Source organism: Rhipicephalus microplus, chromosome X (assembly GCF_043290135.1).
Source record: "Rhipicephalus microplus isolate Deutch F79 chromosome X, USDA_Rmic, whole genome shotgun sequence".
Classification (NCBI taxonomy): domain Eukaryota; kingdom Metazoa; phylum Arthropoda; class Arachnida; order Ixodida; family Ixodidae; genus Rhipicephalus; species Rhipicephalus microplus.
In genome coordinates this window covers 151,031,284-151,041,236 of record NC_134710.1, presented here as the reverse complement: position 1 = coordinate 151,041,236, position 9,953 = coordinate 151,031,284, and positions in this window count along the sequence as shown.

Sequence of the window (9,953 nt, the reverse complement as noted above, 5' to 3'; positions counted from 1 at the left end):
CGATAATGCCTCAAGGTTTCGCCCCACAGAGCAAAAACCGGCTGCTTGCGTGCTCTACACGAACGTAGCCGCGGCTGTACACCTTCTTACGGGAAGTATGCCGCATTAAATCTTACGTTCTTCCTTCTCACGGCATCTTCGTCTCCCGGCTTGGAGCCCGTCTCGGCCAAACGTAAAACGTACAAAAGGATAGATAGAGGGTAACCGCTAGCTCAGTCACCGTATGCGCTCATTTCTGTACACTGCGAGAAAGTGGAGACCGGAAACATCGCTCATTCGCACGGTGCACAACTGGGCAACCTATATCATGAACCAGTCCCTGATGGAGTTTTGATAATAGTCCACCACACAGACGTTGCAGAAACGAGCAATACGAGAATGAAAAGCAGAAGCTTATGAAAAAAAAAGAATAAAAAATCGGCAGATTCTTCGTGCCTCAGGTATTGACGTTATGCGAAGCATGCGGAAGAAAGGTGACCATTTGGTAATTCTTTATTGAACAATAGATCTTGAAATGACGCGAAATATATGTATAATTGTTGCACTCACAGACATATGCTGAATAATTTCTGATGTTTGTATAACCGGTTTGCATTTGCGCAACGATGTCAACAGAAACATGAGCCTTAGCAGCACGAAAGCGATAAGCTGATATGAAGAGCTGGTGCATGCTCACGAGGATGGTAGCGCTAAACACTGATGCACACCTCAGCTCCAGTACACGGTGCTCAACTACAATCGGCGTTAACCCGACGTGATGGCTGTATCAAAACAGTAAATACCTAAGCTATACAAAATCAGATAACCAGCACTGCAACCACAATGTTTCACAAACATTATAGGGTCTATTTGAAAAGTAGTTCCGAGGCCTGTCGTGGCTCTGTGGTAGAATGCTTGATTTCAGGGCAGAATGCTTGGGTTGGATTCCTGCTGGGACTCTGACATTTATTCTTTGCATTCGTCAGTTCAACGCTGCCGATGTCAGGTTTTTCCTTATGCTCACGCGTCAACATTGTCCATGTGCGTTCTCGTCGCTCCTCGTTAAATACTAAGTGTCAATCACCTGTGACATATACCCGGCTACGGGTATGTGCCACCATTTGGCGAAAAGTGTACGCAATGGGATTGTGATACTATTTAGGCGTTGACCAGTGCGTCAAATTCGTCATACCGTCTTACCCTACCATATTAATTTTGATTCACGAGAGCACCCAGACGTAGGCGGCTAGATAGGCAGATACGCAGATAGGTGCCACAAGTGTTTACAGTAAGCAAAGAAATGTGTGGGATGCCGAGTCGACGACGGACGGATCCCCACATAATGCGTGACGATCAACAGGAAAAACGTCTGGCTACACTGTATTCTGGCTTCACGGCTGCCATGGAGGAAAGAATACACCATGGAGGAAGGAATAAGCTGCTCTCGAAGCGTTTGCCCAGGCAAGTCAGTGTGCGTGTGCGCCAAGCTGCTGCGCAATTTGTGTTCCTCGTGGCATGTGTTCGCACTAGATTCGGTGTTCTTCGTGTCCGTGTGAGCGTTCATTTTTCGGCGTACACGTGTTAATGCCCGATGAAATATTTGGGGTAAATGGCAAGGATCGCAACGACTGCAAGTTCGTAGTTCGTGCAACATGGACAGGTGTTGTGTTCCTAGGTGCCGCGGAAACTATGACAATGGGCCAAAAGTGTGTCTGTATTCGTTCCCAAGTGATGACGCGCAGAAACAAGCGTGGCTTCGAGCTATACGGAAGGATTTTACGCCAATAGTGCATTTTGAGGTAAATAATCCTAACATTGATTTATCGAGTGTGCGAATCATTGTTCTTAGATACAACATCTGTAAGGGTCGAAAGGGAATACTCTTTTCGTACATAATGAGAATACTTCAAAACAACCATGAAGAAGAATGCATTTCTCGCGAATATTCACTGATTAGTGGGGCACGTATGTAAATGAACAGTGCTAAGAAAGATATCATTCTCACAGTATAGTTAAAATACCTTTTATTTTGCTTTTACTGCCATAAACTATGCCTAGTTTGGTCTCTGTGTTTGGTTTTCTGCATGTTATCTGCAACCATCCTCCGATGCCAAGCGTGTTATGTAGCAAGTTATTGCGACAATAAAAATGGCATTCTCATGATGCGATGCAAGAAATAAAACAAAAAGTATTAAAAATGTAATTTCTTTTCATTGCATAGGTAGAATCGATAGATTGATATGTGGGGTTTAACGTCCCAAAACCATCATATGATTATGAGAGACGCCGTAGTGGAGGGCTCCGGAAATTTCGACCACCTGGGGTTCTTTAACGTGCACCCAAATCTGAGCACACGGGCCTACAACATTTCCGCCTCCATCGGAAATGCAGCCGCCGCAGCCGGGATTCGAACCCGCGACCTGCGGGTCAGCAGCCAAGTACCTTAGCCACTAGACCACCGCGGCGGGGCATTGCATAGGTAGAAACCCGCCTTCGAATGTGTTTTATTTTTATCATTCCTGCTTCCTTTCTTTTTTTAATGAAGAATCGTAGGTTCAGTACTTGCCGGATACTTGGATATCAAAATTCATAGTGTCACGTAAAACAAAAATTGATTGGTACGCGTATAAGTGTGCCATTTTTTATGAACTATTTGGTGTTTTTACCACAGTTAAATAATTATGAAGGAACATCTATTCGAAAGTTACATATACGCGTAGTGTGTTTCATGTGTAGCTAATTTATAATATCCGCCTTTTTTTTTGAGCATGCAGATTTATGAGCTGCACATCAATGCAGGAGATTTTAATGAGGACGCTGTCACATCAAGATGATCGAACAAGAAGGATAAAATAGCAATCAGCAACACAGGAACGATAACGGAAATAAAAAAAAAAATTGATGCTTCAACGGAATAAAGCTTAACTTGTGTCGTATGGTTTCTTCTTACGAGAGTAAAACTACATACATAATGCCTTTTTTTTTTGGCCCGAGAAAGCTTCTCAAATACATGACATATTATTTCGCACCCATCACAGACTATTACACCTCCATTAAAAGCAAGCGCGACGATCCGGAATACCGGCACGCAGCGCCCGCACATACCCATATGGTGGCGTCACGCAACCGTCGGAAAGGCCTTAGGAATCTAGGGGGTGTTGCTTATAGGCACCTGGGTGATACTGCGGTGGAACTGCGGTGGCGCTGTCCCTTATCGGAAGCATGTTGCAGCAAGTGGCCGTGTCACGCCGGGCTGTCCAGTGACGAGACGGAGCGTGCGTAGGTTTTTGCGCAATAATCACCCCATCCCCCCCCCCCCCCCCCACCCTGCCTCGCAAATTGCAAAGCCCTCAGGGTCTGTAGAAATCTGGAAGGCGTATACCAGACGTCCAGAGCTTGTCATGAAAGGAGCGGGATGCGATGTCGGCGGCTGTGAAAGGACGCCAGTTGAAGGAGTGGCGCTGCCCGGTTCGTTCGCCATGATGTATGCGGGCTTGTCGGTCAATATAGACGCGGATGTCGTTCCCGTTCAGGCACAAGGTGAAGTTCTTGTCGCCGCGATGGACTGCCAGGTAGGGTCCGCTGTAGGGTGGCTGGAAAGGCCGGTGAACGGTGTCGTTGCGGAGGAAAGCATGCTTGCACGATGCTAGCTCGTTGAACACAAAAGGTGTAGGCTTGCTGTGGGGGCTGCAGGTGACGGGCGTAAGGCAGTGATAGGGCGTCGGAGCCGGGCGGTGAAGTCGGTGGGGTCTGACGTAATGCTGGATGGCAGAGTTGCGAGAAATTCACCCGGCAGACTGAGTGGTTCCCCGTAGACGAGCTCTGCTTGTGTAGCGTGGATGTCCGGCTTGAAGGTGGCGCGAAGACCGAAGATGACAGCTGGGATGGCCTCGAGCCAGGTTGAGGCCGGGTGACACATAATGGCGGCTTTGAACTGTCGGTGTAACCACTCGATCATTCCCTTGGCACAGGGGTGGTAGCTGGTGGACCTCAAGCGTTCAAACCCGGTGGTCAATCCCAGGAGCCTGAATAGGTGAGACTCAAGCTGTCGCCCTTGGTCGATGGTTACGAGGCAGTGGCGCCAAAACGGGCAATCCAGTCGAAGAAGGCTGGGGCGACGTCTGTACTGGTCAATGGCGGGGAGACTAGCAGTATCTGCCGGGAAAAATGGTCCTATGATTTCGAGGTGGACGTGCTCGAGCTGACCTGAGGGCTGAGAAAATGTCCCGAGTGGGGATGGGACGTGCCTGGTGATTTTAGCACGTCGACAGTGGATACACGAGCGCACCCATGTGCAACAATTCCTCTGCATGGAGAGCCAGACACAACAGTCAGCCACGAGGTGTGTAGAGGCATGTATGCCGGGATGGCCGAGGTTGTGGAGCTGGTTGAAAAAAAAACACAGCGATAGCACAGGGGCTCATAGGACATGCTTCGTCCTGTCGACGTGTCACAGCAGATTCTTTTACCGACCCTTGAAGGGGGCTTCTTGTAGCTGTAGCGAGGACATGCCCTTGAGAAGTTCCTGCAGTTCGGCCCCGTGATCTGAGCCTCGGCGAGGACGTCCACTGTTATCTGCGCCGAGTTATTGATGGCAGTTATACGTGAAAGCGCGTTTGCGACCACGTTGTCTTTTCCGCTGACATGTTGAATATTGGTGGTGAACTGTGCGATGAACGAGAGTTGGTTCTGCTGGACAGGCGGGAGTTTATCGCGACGTTTAGAAAAGAGGTTTGTGGTCGGTATAGATGGTGTCGTGCAGCGCCTCGAGAATGTGGTGAAAGTGTTGCACTGCTTCGTATATCACCAGAAGTTCTGTGTAGTAAGCTGGCGAACTCTTAGGGGCAGCGGTCATGGTTTCGTTGGTGGAACTGACCATTGCAGAGGTAATCTTCCCAGCTGAGAGTTTCCTAGAGATGAATGCCATGGGTGCCAGGTGTTGCCCACATCGTGCATCAGGGTGGTGCCGACTGCGAAATTATAGGCGTCCGTGAAGAGTCCCAAGGGAGCGTCAGGCACGGGATGGTTGAGGAAAGAGTGTGGCAGTGCAGAGAGCAGCCTTACATTCCTCGAAAACTCGCACCAAAGTCGATGTCCACGTGACGAGTAGCTTTTCTCGTATACCAGCCGAGACATCATGAAGAGGCGCCTAGTAGTCGGTGGCGTGTGGTGAGAAACGTCAATAGAAGGTCAGCATGCTGAGGAAACAGCGAAGGTTTTTAGTGGTGGTTGGTTGAGGGTTCTTCTGCAAGTCATAGATGCGTTCAGGCAAGGGTCGAGTTCCTTCTGATGAAACTCCGTGGCCGAGGAAATGGACAATGGAAATGGACCGAGCATGCTTTTCTGGACGTTGACAAGCAAGCCGTGGTCGTCGAGGTGTTGGATTAACAGACGAAGATGCCCATGGTGTTCTTCGGCGTCAAGTGAAAAGACCAATATATGTCGTCAAGGTAGACGAAGCAGAAGTCTAGGCCACGGACTACTTCATCGATGAAGCGCTGAAAAGTTTGCCCTGCGTTCCTTAGGCCAAAGCTCACGAAGGAAAACTCGAAGCGGGGTGATTATTGCCGTTTTAGAGACGTCGTCCGGATTGACGGATATCTGCATGTAAGCCTTCACAAAGTGTAGCACGGAGACGACGTTGCAGCCGTGAATAGGATGGGTGAAGTGCTGTTTGTGGTGGACGGGGTACATGTCCGGGATGGTGCGCACGCTGAGGGCGTGGTAGTCCTTGCGTGGTCGCCAGCCAGCGGTCTTCTTCGGGACAAGGTGGAGTGGTAAGGCCCATGGGCCACCGGAGCGACCGGTGATGCTTTCTCGGAGCATGGTTTCGAAATCGGCCTTGGCTGTGCGCATGCGGCCTGGGACAAGGCGACCAGCACGGCAGAAAACCGGGGGACCTGGAGTGGTCCGGATGTAGTGCACGGTGGTGTGCTGCACTTTGCGTGGCAGTCCGTTGGGGTGCGTCAAGCCGGGAGACTCGGCGAGGATTTTATGGTATGGCGAGTAATTGTCGACACTGAGGACCCTAATGCTTGGCTGTTGGGTCGTCGTTCGCTGGCCTGGTGTATTGTCTCTTGTTGTCGTATCGATTACGATTGTCGTATCAATTGTCGTATCGTTACGGTCACTGCTTTGCTATTGGTATTGTTGACGCGTTGAAAGTCGCTCACCAACGCGTCGCTGAATGTATAGCTCTGTTGTTGATGGATACGGTGCACAAGCTCCATGGTGTTCAGCGGAACGGTGACAGCCTGGTTTGTGGGCGACGACTGCGGCCGAAAAACTTCGATGATGCGATCAGTGATTTCGGCAAGTTCATCGAGAAGTATACCTGAAGTTGAGCCTGCACAATTTTCTGCACATGGGGTGTAAGTCGTTAAATCCAGAGTGCTCGCAGGACTTGTTGCGCGTAAGAGCGCGCATGTGACGGAGGAGCTGTGACGGTTTGCGCTCGGCAAGCTCTGCGGTCAGAAGTTGTCGCACTTGATGATGACAGGCGACGTACGAGTTCGGTCTTGAATCGTTCGTATAGGTTGGTCGCTGTTTTGTTAATAAGAATATTCCTGACCTCGTTGACGTAGTTGGCGTCTAGGTTGGCGACGACGTAATCACAGCGGGTACGGCCGTGTGTGATGCCTGCCAAGGTGAACTGGGCCTCAACTTGGGCGAACCAGACCTCGGGCGGCTTCACGCAAAACGGTGGAAATTCGATAGCAACATGCCAGGAGGCAGCGTGCGGGCTGCTTTCTGTATGAACTCTGATGTCCTCAGCAGAGTCGGCAGGTGCGGCCTTGGTTGTGGAGGCGTTACGATAATGTTGTGGTTGCTGGGATTGTGGTTTCTGCTTGAGCTGTTGCACTTTCTGGCGCAAAGCGGTGAGGGCTTTTCGGTCGATCATGGTGGTGTGGTTCGTTTGGTTTCAGGGTCACCAGATGTGGGATTCCGAGTCGACGAAGAACGGATCACAACATAAAAAGTAACGATCATTTATTAACGTGGTGATAGCAGCGGGACAATCATTCCAATGCTGCGCTCGAACGGTTAGAGAAACAATCGGGGAAGCGAGCTTTGCAGCTTGGGTCTTAAAGCGACCTGTGGCGACGTAAGCCTCCAGTGAAGCTGCGGTGGCACTGTTCCTTATCGGAAGCGTGTTGCGGCAAGCGGCTGTGTGACGCCGGGCTATGCAGTGACGGCATGGTCAAACTATTTTGGTCGCGAAACTTGGAACGAAAAGTGTCGGAAGCCTATTTATTGCCACTGGCATCAGTGCCCACCAACTTGAAGCGCGACTAGGTGAGGAGGGGACAAACAACCAAAACTAAAAACTCAATATTAGTTTTTCTTCAAATTGTCCTAATTTTCTATATGTCGAAGTTAACCATAACTTACTGTACGGTGTATATCACACCTGGATAAATGGCAGATTGCCTCAACTTTTCGTCGAGTGCCATAAATGCGTAGAGGGGGGGGGGGCGTATCCAGGCAATCTGCTATCAGAACGTGTGTTTAGTTCGGCGTATTCTTTGGTTCGGTGCATTGCGAGGTCCTCGCTCACTTTTTCGTGGTAGTTTCGTGTGTACCTTCTGTAGTTTACTTATTTTTTATGTGCTGTTTACTGCTGTCACATTTCAGAGCTCAACTAGCTCACAATATGTGAACGTAGCCGCTCCTGTGACTGCCAACTGCTTTCGCTGGCGCACGGCCAGCGTTCCCTCGCCTTTGGTGACGGTGAACGCGACACGCTAAGCAACGACACGCTGTACTCTACGGCCGTCAAAGTTAAATTTTCAAAGCTGCTGTCTCGCTGCAGTGGTTTTCGACGAATGGGCAACGCGAGTTTTCAAACTATTATGCTATTGTGCTCGTGAACAGTTGTTTCACAATTGCCGCTGCGAAGTAAGTATCTTGCGCATATTTCAAGTACATCATTTGGCTAATGAAACAACGTTGCTGCCAGAGTCTTTGGCTTTTTCTCTTTTTTTTTCTCTCCCACATGCAATTAGCAAAGCACGAGGCGCAATAAAGTTACTTATTAATAACGGCACAAAAAAGGTCAGCAATAAAGAATTTTCAATTTCGCGCCATGTAGGGCAGATGGCGATATCGCTACCGCTTCAGGTTGTGACGTCATATTTCATTTTTTATTTTTTGTTTTTTGTTAGTTGTTTCTTCCTCACGTAGATGGCGACAGTGGCAACGAGCCACCGACTACTGGATCTCTGGGCTTTTATGAAACTTACACTGCCAGCTTACATATGGCTGGGTGACAAGACGAAGGCTGCACAGGCTTGTGTGCAGTGGTCGCTACAAATACTTCGCACTTAAAATTTGACTCATTTTCGTAGAAACCCGCCACCTAGAAGGTTGAGGTGCTCAACTTCTGACCCGCAAGTCGTGGTATCGAATCCTGGCAGAGGCGGCCTCATTTTCGATGGAGGCGAGAATGCTCGAGGCTGGTGTGCATACATTCTGGTGCACGCTGGAGGACCCCATGCATGTGGTACACATTTCCGGAGCCTACGACGTCTCTCATATCGCGGTCTGGGGACGTAAAATCCCAACAACTATTACTATTATATTCATTTTTGTAGTACACCATTTGGGTGCACCGCAAATAATGGGCATGCTGCAGAAATCGTGAACAGTGTATCCACCATAAGAAATGGACGCCAGAATACGCCTATACAAGGAAGTGTCCGTTATTCTCATTCCACTTCTGTTTCTTGTAACCATGCCTACGAACATGGCTATCGACTCTTACTTACATATATCTACTTTTATAACTAAAGCAAAAGCGCCCCCCCCCCCTAGCGTCCGTTGGACATCACTATATAGCTCATATGACACAATATATCTACATAGTGCTTCTGATTACTTATTTATTCTCTGTGTATGTATCTTGTACATTACTACGATGATGTTCATTCTACTTTCCTATACTCTCTCTCTCTCTCTCTCTCTCTCTCTCTATATATATATATATATATATATATATATATATATATATATATATATATATATATATAAATATATATATGTGATCACTAAATTGTAATGAAGAGTACAATGTCGAAAGCCTTCAACTGGACAAGGGTAGAAGCCCAGTATTTTCCAGTGTGCGCTTTTTCTCAAAACAATATAAAAGGAAAAAAAAAGACTTGTGCATGCGTTGCCCAAAACAGCTCATAATCTCCAAGCGGTTTTGAGGTAGTTGCCACCGTACACCTCGTCAACCGCCAGAATCGATCGAGTTGAGCGCCGCGGAATCGGCCAGCCACGCATCGATGTTCTTCGTTCGAAAGAATAAGGGTTGTCTTAGTTTTGGGACATTAAGCCCAATGAACTTTAATATTATTATTATTATTATTATTATTATTATTATTATTCCTAATAAACACGGCTTTTTCCCTGGCCGCTCACCTACCACAAATCTTGCTAGTTTCACGACCCAAATGTCTTAAAAAATGCGTTGCTGGGCGATTCGGTGCATGTATAAAAATAAAAGTAGAGCGCAAATAAAGACAGTCCTGTCTACTTTTTTCCTGTGTCCTGTCTTTATTTGCGATCTACTTTTATTTTTAGCCAAATATCTTCTCCTATTTCTCTTAGAGGACAGGTTGATGTAGTCTACTGTGACCTGAGCAAGGTTTTTGACGTAGTCAGCCACTCACTGTTTTTATTTAAACTTGGCAGCTTTGATAGTGACTCGTCTGCTGCGAATTTCCTGCACAGCTACCGGCCTAATAGATCATGTTATGTTGCCGTAAAGGGCCGAACGTCTTCCTTGTACAAAGTGACCAGTGGAGTTCCTCAAGGATCGGTATTAGGCGCACTGTCATTTTTTTTAATTTGCGTTAAAAAATTTCTTTTGCGATTCATTATTCTTCTTTTCTCTCGTATGCTGATGACATTAAGATATTTAAGGAAATTCATTCCGTTAACGACTGTCGCTAGCTGCAGTCAGATTTGTG